The 26,495-nt window shown below is 38.2% G+C and overlaps 1 protein-coding gene across 3 annotated transcripts in view; it reads right to left on the bottom strand.

Moving 5' to 3' along the window:
• CTNND2 (catenin delta 2) overlaps positions 1-26,495 on the bottom strand; it is a 1,041,823-nt gene that overhangs the window by 197,580 nt on the left and 817,748 nt on the right. The window lies entirely within an intron of this gene.

Raw genomic sequence — 26,495 nt, 5'->3', positions numbered from 1 at the left:
GCTGTGGCTCTGGCGTAGGCCGGTGGCTACAGCTCCGATTCAACCCCTAGCCTGGGAACCTCCATATGCCGCGGGAGCGGCCCAAGAAATAGCAACAACAACAACAACAAAAAAAGACAAAAGACAAAAATAAAATAAAATAAAAAAATAAAAACGAATATATATGTATGTATGTATAACTGAATTATTTTGCTATATAGCAGAAATTAACACAACATTGTAAACCAACTATACGTCAATATAATTTTTTTAAAAGGTGCTGTGAAAATCTATCCCGTAGGCAGAGGTACTGTAACATGATTATCTTTGTTCAATTGTGGAGACTGACTGAGGTTGAGAGCGCTGATGGAATCAAGAATACCAACCAGGCTTCCAGTCACAATTAGTACAGTGGATCCAAGTGCCCAAATGGTAAGGAGACCAAAGAGCTGTGAAAGTTATCTGAAATGGACCAGTAAGACATCTGAAATGGACAAGGAAGACATCTTTGTTTTAACTGAGACCTCACTATGCACCTGTCCTCTATTTTATTCACTTAGTTTCCCTATAGAACCAGCCATCACTGTGCAGGACCTTACAAGAATCTAGTATTAGGTCTGATAATAATGGGCTCAACAAGAAATTTAAATTTCTTGCCACTTGGGACAATTCTGAAAGCAATGATCAACGAGGACTTATAGACCACCCCTCTTTAGAGAACAGCAAAGAGCCGTAGAAAGTGAAGGGGATGTCTACAATGGATAAAGACTTCAAAATGGGATTAACTTCAGAAAAGTCCTTTCAGACATGTTATAAAATCATTTGAAAAAGCTTTTAAAATAATTATTTTTCTGTTGTTCAAAACAGAACACATAAAGGCAAAAAACAACAACAAAGAATATTCTTTTTTTCTGTGAAAGACGCTATTTCCCCCATGACACATCATCATTGCAGATACTGGGAATAAAATATCATAGTCATCTTTAGAAAGATAACCTCCAGTTTACTTATTTGATAAACATTCAATACATTTTAAAACGAGATTGTGTTTCATTTATCATGTTATGAATAAACAGAACTCAATTATTTCTGAAATTTGTTTTATGAGTTTCTTGCATTGTACATGCTGAACTATCCAAAGCCATTAATAATACTAATCTGAAAGTCGATAATATTTGATTGTTAATAACTGAAGTGACAGTTTTAAATCAGTTCTATTAAAATGTGACTTTAGAGACAAACTTTTCCACCAGGCTTTCAAAATAACACTTGTTGGGAATTTTATTTAAGTAAATGTAAAGGAAACAAAACATTTTTGGCTCTGAGAATGAATAAATTAATCATTTGGTACAGAGCTGGCAGGGGGATTGGACTAAGGGCAAATCCTGCTTACCTATTTTTGTAAATAAAGTTTTATTGGAATACAGCCCTCCCTGTTCACATGCATCTTGTTGATGGCGGACAGGAGAAAACTGAGATTCTGTGACAGAGATGGTATGGGCCAGGAAGCCTAAACAATTCACTATCTGGCCTTTTACAGGAAAATTTTGCTCACTTACATATTAGCACCTGGGCCATTTTCTATACACATCTGTGTGCATGTTCTCATAGTCATTAGTGTCCTAAATTAAGTATATATAAAATGCTCATTGATATACAGATGTCGCCCAAAATATATTCTCACTTGGACAGATGCGAAATGCAAGGAATATTATTATATGCATTTATTTTTATTTAAATAATATATGAAGCTGTTTATTCATCCCATTAAGAAACATTTTACTGAATTTTGGATAATTAAAACAATCAAAATGAATACTTCTATTCATTAATAGTCTTATAATGATATTCTTTTTTCTAGTGAAATAATTAATTCTCAGTTTAAAAAGGCACATTCAAATGAAATTACTATCTACCCCTGCATCTAAGGATGGCTTTTAAAAATATCACATAAAATGGTTCGTGTCTGTTTCCTTTTTTTATTGAAGTATAGTTCATGTACAATATTGTATTAGTTTCAGGTGTACAGCAAAGTGATTCAGATATTTACATACACACACACACACACACACACACACACACACACATTTCAGATTACTTCCCATTACAGGTTATTCTGTTTTTCCAAGTATACAACACACATGTACAGACCCAAAATATGAGTTTTTTTCATTCCTAAATCCTTATTTAAAAACATCAATACATGAAAATTGAGGCTTATAAGTGTTTTAAAATATGGGTGGCATATTTTGCTATAAAATACATTTCCTTTAAAGACTAAACAGTAAAAGACTTTTGCATTTTTACACGCAATGAATTTAAAAGAATCTTAAGGCATTCTATGATAATAAAGCAATTTTTAGTGTTTCCTAACAAACAGAAAAGAGGTAGGAAAAGAAAGCAGAAAAAATCAAATAAAAGGTAAAGACCTAATCTAATATCTGATGAGAGGTGAAAGAATGGAAAAGAAGATGGCATTTCAGGTAATTCTTTATGGGGCTGTTCTCTTTCTTTTCTCCTTAGTTCATTAATCAACCTAGTTCCGAATCAGGCATGGACGGAAGTTCCTCTTCACAGTCCATCCATCTTTCCAGAACAGCTCCACCTGTGCTTCATGTTCCGATGACTGCATCACAGTGCTGGACCCAAACTTCTGGACTTTCCATCCTAGTTTGTATCTGCAACCTACACGTGCTGCCTGCACTTCTGGGAACCACAGCGGACCTCTGGTCAAGGACAGCCTCTGCTTGGATGAGGGCTTGGGAAAGGAGATGTAAAATGGCTGAATTTCTTTTGGGCGAATTCAGCAAACCAGTTAGTTACAGGGGACTTTCCAAGCTTTGGAGTTTTGGTGAGATTACCTGGACAAGAGACCAGCTGGAGTGTGGAATCAGCAGTCTCTGGGGACACTGAGATAAAGGGTGGTTATGTCTGGCAGGAGTCAAAGCGGGAAACAGCTGGGAATTCTACATCTGTCATGCCTGACACACATATACTCACACATGTACTTTCACGCACAGTCATACACATACACAGGCAGACATTCACACGTATATGCACATATACATGCATGTACATCCACACACACATCCACACATTCACACATACACACACTCATCCACATACATCTACACACACTCACACTCATACACACACGTTCCCCCACCACACACTCACACATAAATGCCCCCACCACTCATGCACACATAACCATTAGTTCCTGATGAAGGGAGAGAGATTATTAGAGAAAAGTGGACATAGCTAGGCATTCTCTATGAATGAATGAGAATCAGATGTTTTGCTCAAATTTCTTTTCACTCCTTCCTCTCTGTCTTCTGACATTTCCTTCCTATGGAGGACCCTGATCCTTCTTCCCCAGCAGTGAGGCTGGGACCTAGTGCCTTGCTTCTGACCCTCAGAACATGGAGGAGGTGACTGAAGGCTTCTGAGACTAGGTCCTAGAAAAGGTACAATGGCTTCCTCTCAGCTCTGCCTTGGATTGCTTGTTTGAGCGGGGAGCCTGCTGTCATGCTTTGAGAACCCTCAGGCAGTACCATAAAGAGGCCCATGTGGAGGAGAACTGAGATGTCCCACAAACAGCCACGTTCAGGAGCATCTTGGAAGTAGAGGTTCCAACCCCAGTTAAGCCTCCAGATGATGCAGCCTCATCCGTGTGGGACCCTGAGCCAGAACCATGCAAACCTGCCACTTCTGGATTCCTGCCACTCAGACACCCTATGGGATAAACACTTGTTGTTTTAAGCTGTTAAACTGGGGCGGGGCGGGGGGGGGGGGGGGGAGGGTGCGTACATTGTTATGCAGCAACAGTAGTTAATGTCCCTTCCTTTCCCTTCCCTCTGTCTACCAAATGCATTTTTTCCCTTTATAACACTTTTTCTCCTATTCATGCCTCTCATTCTTAGACTCACTTGTTTTTTTCCTCTCTATAACTCCTCCATCCCCTTCTAAAGTCTGTATAGCACAGGAAACTCCACCTAATATTCAGTGATAATCGATATGGGAAAAGAATCTGAAAAAGAATGGATGTGTCTATAACTGAATCACTCTTTTACAGTAGAAATTATCACATTGTAAATCAACTACACTTCAATAAAACTTTTAAAAAGGAAAAAACAGGAGTTCCCGTCATGGCGCAGTGGTTAACAAATCCGACTAGGAACCTTGAGGTTGTGGGTTTGGTCCCTGCCCTTGCTCAGTGGGTTAATGATCCGGCATTGCCATGAGCTGTGGTGTAGCTTGCAGACACGGCTCGGATCCCACGTTGCTGTGGCTCTGGCGTAGGCCAGTGGCTACAGCTCCAATTCAACCCCTAGCCTAGGAACCTCCATATGCCGCGGGAGCGGCCCAAGAAATAGCAAAAAAAAAAAAAGACAAAGAAAAAAAAGGAAAAAACAAAGTCTGCTGTGAGATTACAGAAGATACAGTAAGGGGAATCCAGCTAAACCTTAGAACTAAATTTAAAATGCATTGTAATTTAGGTGACAAATGATAGTGAACTTTTAAAAACATATCCTTCTTCATGTTTGTAACTTATTAACTGGCCATTTTCTTTAGTTTGGAATAATCTTGTATTAGTTTCCAGTTGCTGCTGTAACAAGTTAATACAAATGTAGTGCTTAAAACAAGGCACATTTATGATCTTACAGCTCTGAAATCTCAAATGGATCAGCAGGCAGTGCTCCTTCTGGAAGCTTTAGGGGATAATTTCCTTATCTTTTTAAGCTTCTGAAGGCTGCCCACTTTTCATGGCTTGAGGTCTGCATGACGGCCAACCTCAGCATCCATTATCACAGCATCTTCTCTGACTCCTCCCTCCCTGCTATAAGGACACTTGTGATAACATTAAACCTGCCTTGATGATCCAGGATAATCTCCCCATTTCAAGATCTTTAATTTAATCCCATCTGCAAAGTCCCTTTTACTATGTAAGATAACATTCACAGGCTCTGAGAATTAGGACTGTGGACCTCTTCAAAGGGGCCAATGCTCAGTCTACAACATACCCTTTAAAGTATTCTGTTATGCTTAAAATAAAACTAAGCCTCTGATTGCAATTTCATGATCAAGCCTTTCCTTCATTCTCTAAATTCATCTTGAATTAGATTCTTTGGTTCAATCATTCACTCAATCCACACATATTAAGGACCTACTGTGTGCCAGGATCTGTTTCATATAGTGGATACATTAACAAACAAAACAAGAAGTCCCTGCCCTCATGGCTCCCATCACTGCAACTTAACTACACTGCTTTCACCATCATCGCCTTATTTCTTCTCCTTGATCAACAAGCTCATTTGTAACTCACATCTTGGACTGAACTGCTCTCTCAGCCTGAAACATTCTTTTCCAGATCTTTCCAAGGCTAATCCTTCTTTCTGCTCACATGTCCCTTGAATGCACTAAACTCAAGAGAGCACTTTTGGATCAATCTAAACTACTTTTCCAGACTCATGCTACAGATTTCCTGTTTTAATTTTCATCAGAGACCTCATCACCAACTCATATTCCCCATGCTTTTTCTCCCCATCCCCCATTTTACTGAACTATAGTTGACATGTTGCACTCTATGTATTTAAAGTGTACAGCATAATGAGTTGACTTGTGGACATCATGAAAGGATAACTACAATGTTTAATGAATATCCATCATCTCATATAGATACGACATTAACAAAATAGAAAAAATAATTATTTCCTTGTGATGAGAACTCATAGGATTGACTCTTCTCACATCTTTCATATATAAAGTAGAGCTGTGTTAATCAGATTTATTGTGTATGTTACATCCCTAATACTTATTTATCTGATAATCGGACTTTTGTACCTTTTGACACCTTCATCCAACTACCCCTCCTCACATCCCATCTCTAGTAGCCGCCACAAATCTGATCTCTTTTTTCAAGGATTTTTTTTGTTTTTAAAGTATAATTGACTTACAACACTATATTAGTTCCTGGTTGACAGTATAGTGATTTGGTATTTCCTTTTTTTTTTTTTAAATTCATCAGGGAAATCTTTTTCTCTTTATTTTTTTAAATTTTTTCATAGTTGTTTCCCCAATATAATTTTTTTTCTACTGTACAGCATGGTGACCCAGTTACACATACATGTAAACATTCCTTTTTCTCACATTATCCTGCTCCAACATGAGTGACTAGACATATTCTCAGTGCTACACAGCAGGATCTCATTGCTAATCCATTCCAAAGGCAATAGTTTGCATTCATTAACCCCAAGCTCCCAATCCATTCCACTCCCTCCCCATCCCCCTTGGCAACCACAAGTCTATTCTCTAAGTGCATGATTTCCTTTTCTGTGGAAAGGTTCATTTGTGCTATATATTAGATTCCAGATATAAATGATATCATATAGTATTTGTCTTTCTCTTTCTGACTTATTTCACTCAGTATGAGAGTCCCTAGTTCCATCCATGTTGCTGCAAATGGCATTATGTCATTCGTTTTTATGGCTGAGTAGTATTCCATTGTGTACATATACCACATCTTCTTAATCCAATAATCTGCTGATGGACATTTGGGTTGTTTCCATGTCTTGGCTACTGTGAATAGTCCTGCAATGAACATGCAGGTGCATGTTTCTTTTCCAAGGAAACTTTTGTATGGATATATGCCCAAGAGTGAAATTGCTGGGTTATATGATAGTTCTGTGTATAGATTTCTAAAGTACCTCCATACTGTTCTCCACAGTGGTTGTGCCAGCTTACATTCCCACCAACGGTGCAGGAGGGGTCCCTTTTGCCCACACCCCCTCCAGCATTTTCTATTTGTGAAGTTCTTAATGGTGGCCATTCTGACTGGCCATTCTATCTCATGGTAGTTTTGATTTACATTTCTCTAATAATCAGGGATGTTGAGCATTGTTTCAAGTGCTTGTTAGCCATCTGTATATCTTTCTTGGAGAAATGTCTATTCAGGTCCTTTGCCCAGCTTTCCATTGGGTTGTTGGCTTTTTTGCTGTTGAGTTGTATAAGCTGCTTGTATATTCTAGAGATTAAGTCCTTGTCAGTCGCATCATTTGAAACTCTTTTCTCCCATTCTGTAAGTTGTCTTTTTGTTTTCTTTTTGGTTTCCTGTGCTGTGCAAAAGCTTGTCAGTTTGATTAGGTTAGGTCCCATTGGTTTATTTCTGCTTTCATTTCTGTTGATTTGGGAGACTGACCTGAGAAAATAGTCATGATGTTGATGTCAGACAATGTTTTGCCTATGTTCTCTTCTAGGAGTTTGATGGTGTCTTGTCTTATATTTAAGTCTTTCAGCCATTTTGAGTTTATTTTCATGCATGGTGTGAGGGTGTGTTCTAGTTTCATTGCTTTGCATGCAGCTGTCCAGGTTTCCCAGTAATACTTAATGAAAAGACTGTCTTTTTCCCATTTTATATTCTTGCCTCCTTTTCAAAGATTAATTGACCATAGGTGTCTGGGTTGATTTCCAGGTTCTCTATTCTGTTCTCTATTCTGGTCTGTCTGTCTGTTTTGGTATCAGTACAACACTGTCTTGATGATTGTGGCTTTGTAATAGTGCCTGAAGTCTGGGAGAGTGATGCCTCCTGCTTGGTTTTTGTTTCTCAGGATTGCTTTGGCAATTCTGCGTCTTTTGTGGTTCCATATACATTTTTGGATTGTTTGTTCTAGTTCTGCGAAAAATGTCATGGGCAATTTGATAGGGATTGCATTGAATCTGGAGATTGCTTTGGGTAGTATGGCCATTTTTACAATATTAATTTTCCCAACCCAGGAGCATGGAGTATCTTCCCATGTCTTTACATCTTCTTGAATTTCCTTGATAAATGTTTTATACTTCTCAGCATATAGGTCCTTTACCTCTTTAGTCAGGTGTATTCCCAGGTATTTGATTTTTGGGGGTGCAATATTAAAAGGTGTTGTATTTTTGTATTCCTTTTCTAATAGTTCATTGTTAGTATACAGAAATGCAACTGACTTCTGAATGTTAATCTTATATCCTGCTACTCTGCTGAACGTGTTGCTCCGTTCAAGTAGTTTTGGGGTTGAGTCCTGAGGGTTTTCTATATATAGTATCATGTCATCTGCACACAGTGACAGTTTGATCTCTTCTCTTCCTATATGGATGCCTTTTATTTCTTTTGTTTGTCTGATTGCTGTGGCTAGGACTTCCAGTACTATGTTGAATAATGGTGGCGAGAGTGGGCATCCTTGTCTCATTCCAGATTTTAATGGGAAGGCTTTCACAGCTTTTCTCCATTGAGTATTATATTTGCTATGGGTTTGTCATAAATGGCTTTGATTATGTTAGGATATGTTCCCTCTACACCCATTTTGGTAAGAGTTTTGATCATGAATGGATGTTGGCCTTTGTCAAATGTTTTCTCTGCATCTATTGAGATGATCATGTGGTTTTTGACTTTTGTTAATGTGGTATATGACGTTGATTGATTTGTGCATGTTGAACAATCCTTGTGCTCCTGGGATGAATACCACCTGGTCGTAGTGTACGATCTTTTTTATATGTTGTTGGATTCAGTTGGTTAAATCTTTGTTGAGATTTTTTTGTGTCTATATTCATCAAAGATATTGGCCTATAGTTTTCTTTAATGGTGGTTTCTTTGTCTGGTTTTGGAATTAGGGTGATGGTGACATCATAGAATGTCTTTGGGAATTCTCTTTCTTCTATACATTTCAAAATGATCATTTTAAGTCTACTTGTCATCTGCCACTGTCACCCTACAAAGATATTATATAATCATGGACTATATTCCCCACCTGTATACTTCATACCTGTGACTCATTTATTTTGTAATGCAAGTTTGTATCTCTTAATTCCCCTCATCTATTTATCTTCTTCCCCTACCTGCCTGCCTGACATGCTTTTTCTTTACTTGGTTTTCTGTCATTTGCCCACTGCCCTTCTCCACAACAAAGTCCCAGCCAAGAAATGAAAGCAAGGACCCTAAGTGTTTACAGAATACAGAACACATACAGTACACAGACTAGGCTCTGACACATATTAGGTGGTCACCTAATAGATGCTGAATAAATATAAGAATTAATAACGGGATGATATGACCCTTATAGGACGATGTGTGCTCCAAACAGTGAACATTTTTAAAGTATTATACTGCTAACAAAATGAAGGAATGATCCAAAAGAATAAAACAAAAGATGCAAGAAGTAATGTTAAAAATAACAAATTCCAGAGTTCCCACTGTGGTGCAACAGGACAGGTGGAGTCTCTAAAGCAACAGCACTTACAAATGCCCGGCCCAGTACAGTGGGTTAAAGGATCTCATGTTGCTGTAGCTGTGGTGTGGGTTGCAAATGCAGCTTGGATTTGATCCCTGGCCCAGGAACTCTGCATGTCAGGGTGCAGCCAAAAATGAAAACAAACAAAAAACAAATCTCGATGAAAATACAAAAATATTATTTGCATGGGGATATAACCCTTGACCCTAAAGAAATGTTGCTTTTAGCAAGTAGAGAAAAAGGTTATCACTAAAAAACATTACTCAGTTTAGCATTAGGAAGCTTGTTTCTAGTGTAACATTTGGGTAATTTTCTTATATTAATTCCCCGATAATTCTAAATAAGCCAAGGTAATACTAAACTTTCAATTCATAGAAAAATTGTGGAGTAAACTGAATTCACAGTGGTATTCAGCTTTCATAACAAGCTACCCCAATTATTTTTATCTGAAAGTAACTTAAAAATGTTTTAGTATTGTGGTTGATGGTCACTAGAACATTTTAATTTACCTGATGAAAACATGCTAATTTCTTTCAGATTGTAATCTGTAATAAAATTGTTTTATAGCATCTTTCCTCTAATTATATGTATTCAATAGCTTTCCTTTATCAGTATGAAATTATTGCTGTTTCAAACATAATTTTGACAGTAGGTTGAGTTGAGAAGACATTTAAATAACTAATTATGTATACTAACTATATTTAAAATGTAGTTTATTTTTATTTCAGGCACAGGATAGCTTTTTTCCCCCTGAGATTATCCATATTCATGAGCAGTAATTCGTTTATTAAAATTTCTGTAATAAAATCTTAATCACTTTCATCGGATCCTTTACTTTGTTTTAATAGAGAGTAATTGTGGGTTTCTCTTCCTAAAAGAGATAAAGACTATATTTTTAAAAAGGAATTTCAGGTTGACCCCAAAAAAGTATTTTAATAATGGCAAGTCTTAAATCATGGTAAAATCAAACATTGCCTGTGGCTATGTAATACTTTCCTATGACCTCTTCATTTGCTTTTAATTTTTAGACCTAAAACACAATCCTTGAACATAGGTGAGGCTCAAACCAAAGAAAATCTGGGTTGAATTCATTTAAATGAATGCTTAAATTTCTTATTTTAAATTAACTAATTAAAATGAACTTAATGTATATACGAAGATTTATTTTAAACTAGTCTATCATTTATCTTATTCTGAGAGTGAAAATGTGTGCAGCTGGGAAAGGGAAAGAAGAGAGAAACTTATCTTACAAAAGAAGGCAAACAAGTTTATCTTACAAAAAGTCAAGGTTGGGCTTGGTTGGGGGTGGGGATGAGATGAAGGCTAGGGGGTGGCCATTACTAATTTTTCCCTCTCACCCATTTACACCTTGATTCATGGGTGAGTAGAGGGTGGCTGACCAAAATCTGGAAGCCCATGACATCCTGAACTTGTACTGTGTGTATTTGGGTGTGAGCATGTATTGCATGAATATGTACACATGTGAGCGCACCGATGTGTGCATATATGCATGAGCGTACCTGTCTGCAGGTGCAAGTGTGCAGGTGCATGCACCAGCATATGTGCATGTGTGTGTGTGTGTACACTGTGCACATCACATAAACATTCTCAACTTGTCCCTGAGAAGTCATGACCTTTAAGGCGAGACTGTTGAATTAGGATTGTCTTGTGACTCCTTCCAGATGGTATTGATGGTAGCCTCAAAAAGATTCACACATCATGCTCATTTAATGCTTTTCAAAATAAAAGCACTGATCTTGATTTGATCCTAAAGTTTATCAAACTGTGGCTATAATAATGGATAGTTCAAAGCAAAAAAGTCAACTACATTAAACTAAAAAGCTTCTGTAAAACAAAAACAATAATAAGATGACAAGGCAGCCTATGAAATGGTGGAAGATAACTTCAAACCATAAACTGGATAAAGAGTTGGCATCTGAAACACATAAAGAAATCATACAACACAATAACAAAAAATGAATAAACAATGAGATTTAAAAATAGAGGGATTGAAGAATTCCTGTTAAGACCCCAACATAGTTTTATCCATGAGGATGTGGGTTTGATCCTTGGCCTTGCTCAGTGGATTGAGGATCTGGAATTGCCACAAGCTGTGGTGTACATTGCAGATATGGCTTGGATCTTGTGTTGCTGTGGCTGTGCTGTAAGCTGGCAGCTGTGGCTCCAATTCCACCTCTAGACTGGGAATTTCCATATGGTGCAGGTGTGGCCATAAAAAGAAAAAAATAGAGAAATTGAGTAGCCATCTTTCCAAAGAGGATACCCAAATGTTCAATAGGTACATAAAAAGATGCTTAGCATCACTCATCATCAGGGGAATGCAAATCAAATCATAATGAATTGCCTCGTGCCGGCTAGAATGGCTATCATCAGGAAAAGATAAAAGGTGTTGCTGAGGGTGTTGAGCAAAGAAAACCTTTGTGCACTGTTGGTAGGAAAGTAAGTTGCTGCAGCCACTATAGTAAACAGTATGGAGATTCCTCAAAAATTTAAAAATAGAACTAACATATGATCCAGCAGTCCCACCCCTGGTTATATTTCCAAAGGAAATGAAAACAAGACATAGAAAAGATACTTGCACTTGCCCGTTCACTGTGGCATTCTTCACAACAGCCAAAATATAGAAACAACCTAAATTTCTCTCAGCAGATGAACTGATAAGGAAGATGTCGTACATATATACAGTGGAATATTACTCGGTCATGAGAAAGAAGGAAATCCTGTCATTTGGACAACACTGATGGACCCTGAGGGTGTTATACTAAGTGAGATCAGATACAGAAAGACAAATACTATATATCACTCATGTGGAATCTAAAAATGCCAAATTCATAAAATCAAAGAATGGAATGGTAGTCACCAGGGACTGGAGGTGCAGGGAGATGCTATTTAAGGGTACAAACTTGCAATGAGTGGTAAAGTAGAATCTACTGCACAGCCAAGTAATTACAGTCAATGTTATTGAATTAGGAACTTCAAAGCTGCTAAGAGACTAGATCTTAATTGTCCTTACCACAAAAAAAGATGATTATTACGTGCCATGATAGAGACACTAGCTAACACTACAGTGGTAATCACATTGCAATATATGAATGTATTAAATCAACACATTGTACATCTGAATCTCACACAGTGTTAAGTCAATTATATCTCAATTAAAAAATAGAAATTATTCTTAAAAGTGTATTATGTAAATGCCACATTGAGAAGAGTGTTATTTCATAAAATGGATGTGATAACCATTCTGTAGTGCCTGGCAGGGACGTGTTTAAAAAGACATGTTATAAAGATGGTTATAAGAGTGAATAAAAAAGAAATTTTAATACTTAGTATCTTGCATCACAGGAAATTTTAAAGATAATTGTATTATTATATTATTGTTTCAGAAAATTTTAGTCAGATGATGGATATTGTGACAGAGTCTTAATGGATTTTATCGATGGTATATAAGTATTTTAGGATATATGTGGAGAAATAAGTTCTATTTGAACTTTTGTTTTACCTTGTAAACCTTCCCTAAAGAGTGACTCTTTTTTTTTTTTTTCTGTCTTTTTAGGGCTGTACCTGGGGAATATAGAAGTAACTGGGTTAGGGGTAGAACTGGAACTGGAGCTGCAGCTGCCAGCCTACACCACCACAGTCACACAGGATCTGAGCCATGTCTGCAACCTGCACCACAGCTCACAGAAACACCAGATCCTTAACCCACTGAGTGATGCCAGGGATCAAACCTGCATCCTCATGGATACTAGAGTTGGATTTGTTACCACCGAGCCACATGGGAACTCCAATTAATTCTTTACCAAAAAAGTGATCCCACCACTCAATTTATAATAAATCTAACTTAAGACCATTAAAAATAAGTTTAAAAATTTAAAAATGGGTAGTTCCTTTAGGCCAAAGCTCCTCATGTTTTCTTTTTGGGGTCCCAGGAGTTGGTTGACCAGAATAAATAACCTCTGAGTTCTCCTCTTCAATCATACAGGGCAGGAAACTGCTGTGATCTTGGGGCTTAGGTGCAGGTTAATTGTTTAAGAATTAGACTCACTGAATCCAAGTTGAGAGTCTCATAGAGATGGTGACCAGATGAAAGGGTTGCAGGGGTGTAAATGTGTGCAGTGTGCAAGCAGAGCTGGACTGTCATGGTTGATAACTAGAAAATGTCACCCTATTTATTATTGCCACCTGTGGCTTCTGGTCCAAATACAAAATTCTTTTTAAAATAATCAAATACACATAAATGCAGAGAAACAAGTAGAATTATTCTTGCTCATTTTTAAGATATATATAGAATTTGGTTAACTTTAGAATGGATGAAAAGTGAATTGTTCTTTATACTAGAAAGTAAATCAAATCTTTGCTATTACACACCAGGCACATTCTGATTTAAGCTGATTAACTTTACCTGGGTCCCTAGAAGTCGTTTTAATTTCTGAAAATTCGAACACAACTTTCTTAACAAGATACAGCCATCAATGTTGTGGCGTTGTCTTGTTCCAAAGCCAAAAGTGATCCCAGCAACACTCCGATGTTTACATTTTGGCACCAGCAGATACATTAAATGTTTAGATCAAGCTGGTATAGACTAGCATAAGTAAGAGCTCCATATTCAACAAGCAGTTGAAAAAATGATCTTCACTGGTGTTTCAGAGACTGATTAATTTAATTTAAAACTAAGTAATTTTATAAATGAAAGATGATGACTGTTTTTGAGGAAAGAATCAAGACTTAGGTATGTCTCCATTCTATGTTGGAGTCTGCAGATTCTAGTGTGAAATAAAATTCCTATTTTATGGCAAGGCAAGAGAAAATTTAAGCAAAAAAATTCTTCTCTGCCCTTTGGCCTCCTCTCTCCCCAACTGTGCATTGCGTACCTGTATTATGCATTGACCAAAGCTTCCGAGTTGGAGGAAATACCTCCCCCCCTCCAAAAAAAAAGGAATAGCAATTTTCTCCCAGTACCAAAGAGACAGCTTCTTAAAGATAACATTTCTTCTTGAACTCCTGAGGGGTCACTTGGTACTTAGATTTGGATTATGTAAACTGTCAATAATACTTCATATGACGTACAGCCCCATCTCAAAAAACTTATATACAACTAACTATGCCTTGACTCCTAATGGGTGGAACTGTTCTCAGAGTTTCTGAGATGCGCTTCCTGGGTTATAATCCTCAAATTTGGCTCAAACAATATTTTCTCTTTCTTTCTTAGATTACCTGATTAATTTTTGGTCAACACTAATTTCTTTAGAATCTTTCTATCAAATGTTTACGATAATAACAGATCAGACTCTAGTCACGGGAAATGAGGTCCTTCTCCAATTGGAACAAGGTGATGTAGCTCCTGTTTAAGAATGGAGAAGCTCCTTCCATGGTACTTTTAAAAATTAAATTGTAGGAGTTCCCGTCGTGGCTCAGTGGTTAACGAATCTGACTAGGAACCATGAGGTTGCAGGTTCAATCCCTGGACTTGCTCAGTGGATTAAGGATCCTGCATTGCCGTGAGCTGTGGTGTAGGTCGTGTGCTGTGGCTTGGCGTAGGCCGGGGGCTACGGCTCCGATTCGACCCCTAGCCTGGGAACCTCCATATGCCTCTGGAGCAGCCCTAGAAATGGCAAAAAGACAACATAAATAAATAAACAAACAAATAAATAAATAAAAATTAAATTGTAGTTGAAAAGTTTGGATGTGAAGGGTACCAGAATATGCCACTCTGAAATATTCCTCTTTGGTATATGTATAATCTATCTATCTTTCTTTCTTTCTTCCTTCCATCCTTCCTTCCTTCTTTCTTTCTTTCTGGCAGGAGGAAGTTCCCAGGCCAGGGACTAAACCTGTGCCACAGCAGTGACCCAAGCTGCTACAGTGATAATGCTGGATCATTAAACACTAGGCCACCAGGGAAATCCAGTATATGTATAATTTTGAGCTAAAGGACAATGAGCACCAACAGAGGCAGGAAAAGCTCTCAAATCAGCACAAGTTCTTTTATAAAGGGATTTATATTAATAAAGGAAATTTCCACCTGTCAAGAAGTTTCTCTTTCATACCAGGAAGAGGAAGATTCTTAACTCTTATCAATGGAAAAGGTGCTGACTTAAATCTGCATAACAAACCTTAACCTGCAACCCCTTTTTACCATATATTTCCTGGTCACCTTCCCAGAACTTGTCTCCCTCTCCTAGAAGTCCACACCCTCTTTCTTTTGTTTAGTTTAGGATGGTATATAAACCCAACTTCTTTTCACCTCTCTGGGTTACTCACTGGCGCCCCCATGTGGATGTGCCATGCACCTGTTAATAAACTTTCTGTTTTTCTCTTACCTTTCTAAATTACAGGACCTCAGCTAAGATGGGCACAGGAAAAATTTTCCTCCCTTACAGATGTCAGTGTCTGATAGTAACCATCTGTGAAAGTCATGGGTTCATGTTTGATCACAGCGTTTTGTAAATGAACCATAGAATTCTATATTTCACAATTCCCAAAAGATCAAGTTAGGAACATAAAATGTGCTTGCTGGAAACTAAAGCCTTCCTCAATGACCTTGAATATTCCAGTATCTTGAAAACAAAAGGTCGCCAAAGCACCAGAGTGAGTTTTATAATCTTTGGAAGCTGACCCTAGGCCTCTTTTTCCAAAAGTGACTGCAATTAAAGATTATGTTCTTTTTCTGACAATTGTTATAATATCTGTGCTAATAAAAATAATTTCTTATAATTTGGTTGTGTTGCTCGGCGGTTTTGTGCCTGCAAATTACATGTATTAAATAAAGTAGCTTAAATTTAAGCCTTTCATAATGAGAGGAAAGAGGAGTTGGTGGGGAGGGGAGAGAAAAACTGTGTGTGTGTGTGTGTGTGTGTGCGCGCACACATGCAGGGAGAGAGATTCAAAGACAAACACTCCCCTTACATAATGACTGAAAAAAACACAGGTGTGAGAGGTGAGCCACCATAGTCTCTGGTCCTCAGTTAAATGATACTGGAACAGACTAATCTAACTGCTAGCTCCAGGAATCATCTGCCTCTTTAAGTTCATACTTTAAACTAATCAGTTTGTTTACCAAAAGTAATAGTTTGCTCATCAAAACTTGTTTGAAGACCCTTGCCTAACCATACTACCAGTTCAAAGTTATTATGTTACAAATTCTGCCCAATCCCAATTGTTTTCCACCTTAAAATCACCCAGCCCAGGACCTAAGACCTTATCAATACCTTTTGACTCTTGCAAGATTATGTTCTCCTTTACCACAGTACATATAATAAACTTAGTTTTGCTTGATCAACAGGTTTTCCTAGTGGTCTTTGAAAGAGCTGACAGCTGACAAACCATGTACATTATTGAAAATGAGTAGATAGCTAATTTCATCTTTAATAAACACAGCACCAGGCAACTACCTGAATGTTCAGTGCATCCATTGACCATAAAGTCATGACTTGATCTGAGTGGATGAGAAGCCTGTTAAGCTGTTTGCAGCTGTACTAACACTATAGCCCAGAAGTTACGCAGCCCACACACTTCTTGGTGGGGCTCCAGGCTGCCATTCCAAACTTTCCGGGCAAAGAGTAAGGAGACAAATAGGAAATTACAAAGATAGGGATACAAAGACACAAAGATAGGGATGGGTATCACCTTGGAGATTTTTTTTTAAATAATGCCAGTAGCACATCTTCCTTCCTCATTCCCTCTATGGGAGCATCCTTAGGTAAGAATCCTTGGAAAGGGGACAACTGGGGACACTCATCTACAATGGGACAATTTTAAAGCCCACACTTGATATAGCAAACAAACTAGGGGTTACCAGTGGGGAGAGGGAGAAGGGGAGGGGCAATACAGGGAATATAGGGGTAGAAAAGTAAGAGGTGCAAACTAGCAGGTATTAAACAAGCTGCAAGTAGATACCGTACAACATGGAGAATATAGCTAATATTTTATAATAACTAGAAATGGAGGATAACCTTTAAAAATTGTGAATCAGGACACTGTACACATGTAATATATATAATACTGCACAGCAACTATACTTGAATAAAAAACATTTTTTTAAAGCACACCTTTAGTCTCTATGGCTCTCCAAGAAAAGCAGTCTTGATGAAGACATGGATGGTAGAGTAAAAACAGTGACAGCTGGGAATCAGAGACTGAAGTTTTAATTCAGCTCTCCCATAATAAGAATTAAAAGGAATTTAGCTTTTAGTAGGCCCTTGATAGGTGTTCCTGAATGGATGGATAACTGAATGAATGAACAAGCAAACAAACAGAATTATTGAGTTATGATGATGCCAATGTACAAGGATCTCACATTTTCACAGAGCATGGCTGAGCCGGGCGTCCAAAATAAGATCATATTGAAAAAAAGCAATAAGGATAATAGACAAATATACCTCAGGCATTAAAAAGAATGAAACAATCCCATTTGCAGCAACATGGATGGACCTACAGATTATCTAAGTGAAATAAGCGAAAGACAAATATATGATATCATTTATATATGTTTTTTTTTTTTTTTAGGGCCACAGGGGTGGCATATGGAAGTTCCCTGGCTAGGGGCTGAATTGGAGCTATAGCTGCCAGCCTATGCCACAGCCACAGCAATGCCAGATACTTTAACCCACTGCATGAGGCCAGGGACTGAACCCACATCCTCATGGATGCTAACTGGGCTCATTACTGCTGAGCCAAAATGGGAACTTCCTGGAATCTTTACAATGTGATATAAATGAACTTATATGCAAAACAGAAATAGACCCATAGACATAGAAAACAAACTTATGTTTACCAAAGGGGGAAGGGAAGGAAGGATAAATTAGGAATTTAGGATTAACATATACATACTACTATATATAAAATAGGTAACTAATAAGGGCCTACTGTATAGCACGAGAAATTCTACTCAATATTTTGTAATAACCTATAAAGGAAAAAACTCAGAAAAAAATATATTTATGTATGTATAACTGAATCACTTTGCTGTACACCTGAAACTAACACAACATTGTAAATCAACTATACTTAAAAAATAGCCAAAGCTACCTAGCAGTTTTGAGTTCTTGTTATACACTAGGGTTTTTTTGTTTGTTTGTTTTGTGTTTTTTAGGGCCTTACCTGCAGCATATGGAAGTTCCCAGGCTAGGGGCAGAATTGGAGCTACAGTTGCTGGCCTACACCACAGCCACAGCAACACAAGATCTGAGCTACGTCTGTGACCTATACCACAGCTCACAGCAATGCCGGATACTTAAGCTACTGAGCAAGGCCAGGGAGTGAACCTGCATCCTCATGGATCCTAGTAAGATTTGTAAACCACTGAGCCATGAAGGGAACTCCCTATGCTAGGGTTTTTGCTAATCACCTTGCATGTATTAACTCAGGTAAACCTTCAACCAATTTGATTTTATAGATGAGGAAACAGACCGAGAAGGTGAGCCCCCGTCCAATGGCATTGCACTTACAGGCAAAAGTTAAGGTCAGATAAGAGTCTGACCATGATGCCTATGAAAAATCAGGCAAATGTCAAGCACATAAATTTGCTGCTTGAAATTGGAGAGAGGTGATGTGGCATGCAGTGCTTTGAAGCAGAATACATGAACACAGGAGAATGTTCTCCTTTTCATCTCCTGCCAGTTTCTTTTTAGCCTCAGGTCATGTAACTTGAGAAATTTCAAGAAGTCACTGGAGTTCAGAGAATGAAGAACAATCAGTTTTGAAACAACTTTTACAAATAATCTGTCTTGCAAACATTTAATTCTGCTGGCCTCTGCTAAAAATATACACAGCTATAATCGTCCATGGAAAATACTGAACAAAAATCAGATTGAGATGAAGGGTAATTTTTAAACTCCATCCTTTCTCTGTCCACCACAGTCATAACCTACAAAGGAAAAAACTAGGCCTTTCTTTCAGTTAAATCAAAATTGTCTGACACTGTCGTTCTATCATAATAATACTAACGGTAATCACAGCCCTCATTTTATTGGGTCATTACCAGGCCACATGCACTGTTTTATTAAATCCTTACCCTAAGCCTAGGAGAGAGGCGCTACTCTTGATTTCATCTTAACAGTTTCATAACTAAAGATTTAAAGGGTTACAAAAATCCCCCAAGGACAGGTAACAAACAAGAGAGACAGAAATGGGCTATAAATACAGGCTCTCACACTCCAAATTATTTTGCCTCTTAGAGACACTCCATTCTGAGGTTATTTTTCATGGAAAATATGATGACAGTGAATTAGAACCTTAAGACTCAAGTATAATCTCTGATGATCACTCTCAAATTTATATTTCTGAGTTTCATTTCCATAACTCTAAGTTTGAAAACTATTATTGCATATTTTCCTTTCAACATCTTTTCTTCTCTCTCATATTCCTCAAGATAATCTATTACCCAAAACAGAGATTTGGGAAAATGTACATTTCTTTGTGTCATTTCTACAGTTTTAATTTTTCTGCAGACATTCTGAGTGCCTAACAACAAGGTATTGCTAGGCACTCTGGGACACACATAGTAAATTAAGCCCAGCCCACTTGGGAAGATAAAATGTATCCTTGCCCAATGACACATGAAACTGACACTATGGAGTTGCATATGAGAAAAGCATTAACTGTCAGAGATGGTACACCATGAAAATTCAGGTAACCAAAGACCACCAAGGGAAGGAATAACACAGAGATCAGGAGGAGGGTGGTCTTTGATGGGCTGTTGTGAGATGAGCATTTCCTAGGGAATCTGGGCAAGACATCCAGGTGTCCAGAAAGAGGGAGCAAATCTTTGCAGATATGAATGGGTAACAGGTGACAGTCAATGTCCCTGGGCCTAAATGCATAGTAAATTCCCACTAAAATGTCAATTGAGAAAAAATACATGTCTCAACAATCAAGTGGATACTCATCGTTTAGGCAATCATAGTCTAACATTAGAACAGTAGCTATCATGGTCACACTATCCACCGTGGGGAAATTAAGACAAATACTGATGCACTTTCCCCATCTCTGGAAATTCTGATGCAAGTGGTCTCAGGGAAGGTCAGTTTCTTCCCTTATGACTTCTCTCTGATGAACACAGAAAAACTCCCAGTGATGATTAAAAAAAAGTGCTTAGTGAGCATTACCATTTGAGATCTTCATACTCAAACATCATCATGACCCAAGAGCATCATTCAATCCTTCATTTGTTCATTTGATTATTCCTCCATTCTATTAACAGAATATTCTTGGTCTAGCCTTTCAGCCTTACAGCGAGTAAGCCACCTAAGAAATCGATTCCACCAATGTCCAGCAATTTTGGTGCAGTTCCTCTGCAGACGCGGGGAGACAGCAATGAAAATGGCCAGCAGAGGTCTCAAGTGTCAAGGAGCTTTGGTGGATTTAATGAGACTAGGATGTCAAAGGGTCTTGTAAGAGTCAAATTAGACAGAGAGAACATCCTATTTAGGAGATACCAGGAAGGCCTGTATGGCTGGATAGTGTTTGGAGTGGTGTTAACAGGCACACACTTGCTCCCTCCACACTGAGTGATTTTCAGAAAGGACAATAGAGTTGATGTCAAGACTTTAGGAGCTCCTGTTGTGGCTCAGGGAATTCCCATTGCAGCTCAGTGGTAATGAACCTGATTAGAATCCATGAGGACATGGGTTCTATCCCTGGCCCCACTCAGTGGGTTAAGGATCCAGTGTTGCCATGAGCTGTGGCGTAGGTCACAGACATGGCTCAGATCCCGCACTGCTGTGGCTGTGGCGTAAGCCAGCAGCTGCAGCTCCAATTCAACCCCTAGCCTGGGAACTTCCATATTCCATGGGTGTGGCCCTAAAAAGACACACACACAAAAAAAAGACTTAATAAAAATAAAGAATACTTATAATGGAGCATGATAATGTGAGAAAAAGGAATATATACATGTATGTGTGACTAGGTCACTTTGCTGTAGAGTAGAAAATTGACAGAACACTGTAAACCAGCTATAATGGAAAAAAATAAAATAATTATTAGAAAAAATTTTTAAAAATTAAAAAGCTTGTTAAAAAAGACTAAGAAGAGTGTGAAATGTAGGTATTCTGTGTTTAGGATCCAAGGAAAATCCCTGTGCTTTTGCCTTTTAAGTGTCTAGGTAGGAAAGCTGATATTCAATTATAAAGTCAAGGCATTTGATGTTCACTTTCCTACCAGACCCATATCTACAGCATTGTGACCCCCCCCCCCCACTGCTGTCTAGTCAGGACTCACACTGCTCTTTAAAAACAACAACAACAACAAAAACAGCTGTACTCTTGTGTTGAATCTCTCAGGCACCTGTGCCCTTGAATATGGCATTGGGTTCAGCTAGTGGAGGAATCTGTGGGAGATGAGAAGGCAGGAGGAGAGGGAGCTTCCCATGCTCACCTTCCTTGGTTACACCTGTAAGGCTGAGACCCTTAGTTGCTAGAGCACCCTTTCTCCAAGGCTCTTGATCTCTGGGCTCTGAAAAAACTATTTCCTCTCACTGCTTCCACTGATGACTGTCACTAGCTGCCTGACTACCTCTGGCTTGGTTTTTTAACCCTGCCCACACCTTGGAAAATAGTCCCTTCATATAAGTGTATCCAGCATCCTAGCTGAATGGGACTTCTTTGTCCTTCTGGAACCCTGATGATAGCAGGTGAGCAGGGGGCACATCCTAAAAAGGGCTCGGAGGCCATGGTCAGAAGTTTCTACCTTATCAATAAGTGCAGAGGGACATCATTTAGCAGGCAATTGTCATGACTGGATCTTTGTTTTACAATGTTTCATTCTTTCCTGGTGCAGCTACACCATTCCCAATTGGTCATTTAGCTACAAGGTAACTTTAAAATTTTTTTTTTTTCTTTTTAGGGCAGTACTTGTAGCATATAGAAGTTCCCAGGCTAGGGGTAAAATCTGAGCTGAAGCTACTGGCCTACATCACAGCCACAGCAACGCCAGATCCAAGCCGCTTCTGAAACCTACATCACAGTTCACAGCATCGTGGGATCCTTAACCCATTGAGCGGGGCCAGGTATCAAACTGCTGTCCTCATGGATACTTGTCAGGTTCATTCCTGCTGAACCACAATGGGAACTCCCCCAAAATATTTTTCAAAAATTTTAAGACGGAATTCATATTAGAGAAATGCAAATCAAACCTACTATAAGGTCCCACCGCACACTGGTCAGAATGGCCATCATTAAAAAGTCTACAAATAATAAATGCTGGAGGGGCTGCAAAGAAAAAGGAATCCTCCTACACTATTGGTGGGACTGTAAAACGGTGCAGTCACTATGAAAAACAGTATAGAGGTTCCTCAAAAAAACTAAAAATACAGCAGCCATAGGATCCAGCAGTCCTACTCCTGGGCATACATCCAGACGAAACTATAATTTGAAAACATGAATACGCCCTTATGTTCACTACAGCAAAATGTACAATCACCAAGACATGGAAGCAACCTAAATGTCCATTGACAGATTAATGGATTCAGAACATGTGGTACATATACAGAATGGAATACTACTCAGCCATAAAAATGAACAAAATAATTCCATTTGCAGCAACATGGATGGGCCTAGGGATTATAATACGAAGAGAAAAAAGTCAGAAGGGGAAATGCAAATATCCTATGATATAACTTATCTCTGGAATCTAAAATACAACACAAATAACATAACAGACTCACATATACAGAGAACATAACGAACATAATGGTATTGCCAGGGGGGAAGAAGGGTAGGGGCCAGATGGAGGGAGAGTTTGGGATTAGCAGATGCAAACTATTATACATAGAAGAGATAAACTACAATGTCCTACTATATATAGACTGGGGAACTATATTCAATATCCTGTGATAAACCATAATGGAAAAGAATATGAAAAAGAATACATATATCCAAATTACTTTTGCTGTACAACAGAAATTAACACAACACTGTAAATCAACTATGCTTCAATAAAATTACAAAAAAGATGAAATTCACACAACATACAGTGAACCATTTTAAAGTTCAATCAATAGCATTTAGTATATTTGCAATGTTGGGCAACCACCACCTCTATCTATCCCCAAACACTTCCATCACCCCAATAGGCAGATAGGTTTTAAATGGGCTGCTATCTGGTAAGGAGTGAGCAGACCAGTGAGAAGGCTGCTTCAGATTTCCAGGGGAGACACGATCAGGTCAGCACAGATGGAGAGGGTCAAGTCCAACATACAGTGTCCAGTTTGGCAGATGGACTGGGTGGTGGCAGGCAGGGGGACTGCAAAAATGGAAAAGTTCTGGACCTGGTACAACAGAAGTGAGGAGGACTGGAGGAGAAAGAGGTCTGGAAGGAAATCGCGACCGCAGTCTGGGATCTGTTAACTTCGAGATGCCAGTTAGACATCCAACGGAGATGTCAAGAGGCAGCTGGATGCCTGAGTCTGGAGCTTAGCACTCGAGAGATAAATTTAGAGCGCTCTGCATTGAGATGGTATTTAAAACTGTGGGACTGGATGAAGTCACGGAAATAGAGTTCACATCAAGAACTGAAAGCCCAGGGCTGGTCCTAAGCACACCCACATTTAGAGTCTGGTGGTAAAGCCATTTTGGCATGAAAAAGAAAAGCACCAGAAAAAATTTAGCTGTAAAAACTGTTCACCTTGGGAACCACTGCTTCCCCAGAGGCTGAGCGGACACCTTCCTCTGTTAGTTACAGAGCTTTTTTGTTTGTTTGTTTGTTTGTTTTTAAATCACAGGTAATCTGAAAGTTCAAGTTCTTTTATTATGTGTGTTCGTGAAAAACTGAACTGCAGTTCTCCTTTAAAAGCATCTGTTTTAGGCCCATCAGTGAGTTGATTGAGGACAAGTGAAAACGAGTTATCCAGCTGATCATTTACAGCATGTATTCGGTGACTATAAGCAGAACAAATGACATGAGGGGATAAAATCACTTATTTTAGGTATTTCCCGAATCAAGCAATAGCAACAGAACCAGAGCGTGGCAAAGCATGCATAATGGCAAAGCCTCTATTATGATTGGAATGTAAAATGTAATAGGATTTTCAGAAAACAATTTAGGAAAAGTGACAATCTTGCTTATTTAAATGCCATGTGACATTCAGCATTACTCCTTCAGGTAAAATTACAAAATTGATAAAATGACTTTTAGAGATATTGTTGAATATGCTGAACAAGTGTAATGCATTCATCTGTTGACTAACCCTTAGGTTGATATAAAAAGTACATTGTTTACTGAGAATTGAAGGAGACTTTTCCTGAGCTATTATTCCAGAACTTTGGACTTTCTATACTTTGTCTTATTTCAAACCAAATTTTAAATTTTAGAATGTAGCTATTTTTTTTCACACAAGCAATTTCTCTGTCTGGATCTATAGACTATAAAATGAATTCTCTTTTATAGTTAATTTTTATCAGATTTTAAGTTCCCCCAAAGTGCATGCTTTGTTATATATTTTAAAGTTTTTTAAGATAACAATAATTAATTTTTCTGATTATAAAATAATATAGGGTAACTTTAAAATCATGTCTACTAAAAAAGTATGAAGGAGTTCCCATGGTGGCTCAGTGGTTAATGAATCCAACTAGGAACCACGAGGTTGCAAGTTCAATCCCTGGTCTCGCTCAGCGGGTTAAGGATCTGGTGTTGCTGTGAGCTGCGGTGTAGGTCACAGATGCAGCTCGGATCCTGTGTTGCTGTGGCTCTGGCGTAGGTTGGCAGCTACAGCTCTGATTCAACTCCTAGCCTGGGAACCTCCATATGCTGCAGGTTCGGCCCTAGAAAAGACCAAAAAAAAAAAAAAAGGATGAAGTAATGAAGGAAAAAACATAAAAGAAATCTACCCAGAGATAGTCAGATTTGAAGGAACACTCTTTTGTACATTTCTAGATCCATACAAATTTGTACATTTTTAAGTTCTTATGCACTCATGTGTGCCACTTTATAGAAACAGAACTACAGCACAAGTGCTGTTTAATATATTTTTTGTATTTAACATATGTCATGGATATATTTTGATATCAATAAATATCTAAGGACCTGGCATTGCCATGAGCTGTGGTGAAGGTTGCAGACACGGCTCAGTTCCCACATTGCTATGGCTGTGTTATAAGCTGACAGCTATAGCTCTAATTAGACCCCTAGACTAGGAACTTCCATATGCCATGGGTGTGGCCCTAAAAAAAAAAAAAAGCAAAAATAAATAAATAAATAAAAATCTAGACACATCTTAATTTTTAATGTCTGATAGTGTTCTATCTGATGGATTGCTTCCATCCAATTTTGTACTGATGGACATTCAGATGTTTCTGATTGATTTATTTATTTTTTGGTTGACATTGGCTCTACTATGTGCCAGAGAATATCACAACCTCATGGTTCCTAGTCAGATTCGTTTCCACTGCACCACAATGGGAACTCCCAGAGAATATTTTTAATGCTTTCCATGTATGTGAAACATCTGCTTTGAAGATTTTTCGCTTAGTTGTTCTGTTCCTCAATATAAATTCCCAAAATTTGAACTGCTAGGGAAAAAGTCTTTATACTCTAAATATTGGAGCATACTGCCAAAATGTTCTCCAAAAAAATGTATTCATGATACTTTGATCAGCAGTGCCCACTGGCTGGCCCTGGCTAATGCCCCATGCTAGCAGTCATTTTCATCTTTGGAGACCTGATACTAAGCACAGTGTTTCCTACCTGGCATTCCTTTTAATTAAATCTCTTCTTATGAGCATATTAGCTTCTTGAATGTTGTCTTCTGAAATGCCAGCTCATATTTTTTGTTATTTCCCAACTGGGCCATGGTGGGAATAAACACATAAATAAAGCTACTGAAAGTTGCAAACGTGTGAAGACCCTGAATAATTTAGAAGGTGTTAGAACTGGTGCCGATGTCCACAATCACTATTATTTTTCCTATTTCTAATCTTCATCTTTTTATGACCTTTAGTCTACTGATACTTACATTTTACTTTTAAGGACATTTAAAATATGTTTTTTAATTGAACTAGAGTTGATTTACAATGTTCTGTCAGTTTTTTCAGTGCTGGGTCACTATGCTGTACTGGTGACATTTGTCTTTGCTGTTTCCCAGTCACATGATTTGTATACCTTGTTTCTTGTTAGAAGCAAGCTTAAACAATTAATTATAAACAGAATGTGTAAAAAGACTTTGGAGACATTCAGCCAACAGAGATGTACATTACTGACAATGGACTTTAACACTGTTTCAATGGCAAACTCTTTTCTCTGTTG

This window comes from Phacochoerus africanus, chromosome 1 (assembly GCF_016906955.1).
Source record: "Phacochoerus africanus isolate WHEZ1 chromosome 1, ROS_Pafr_v1, whole genome shotgun sequence".
NCBI lineage: Eukaryota > Metazoa > Chordata > Mammalia > Artiodactyla > Suidae > Phacochoerus > Phacochoerus africanus.
The sequence above is the reverse complement of the archived record's forward strand: the minus strand, read 5'-3'. Positions and strand labels throughout refer to the sequence as shown.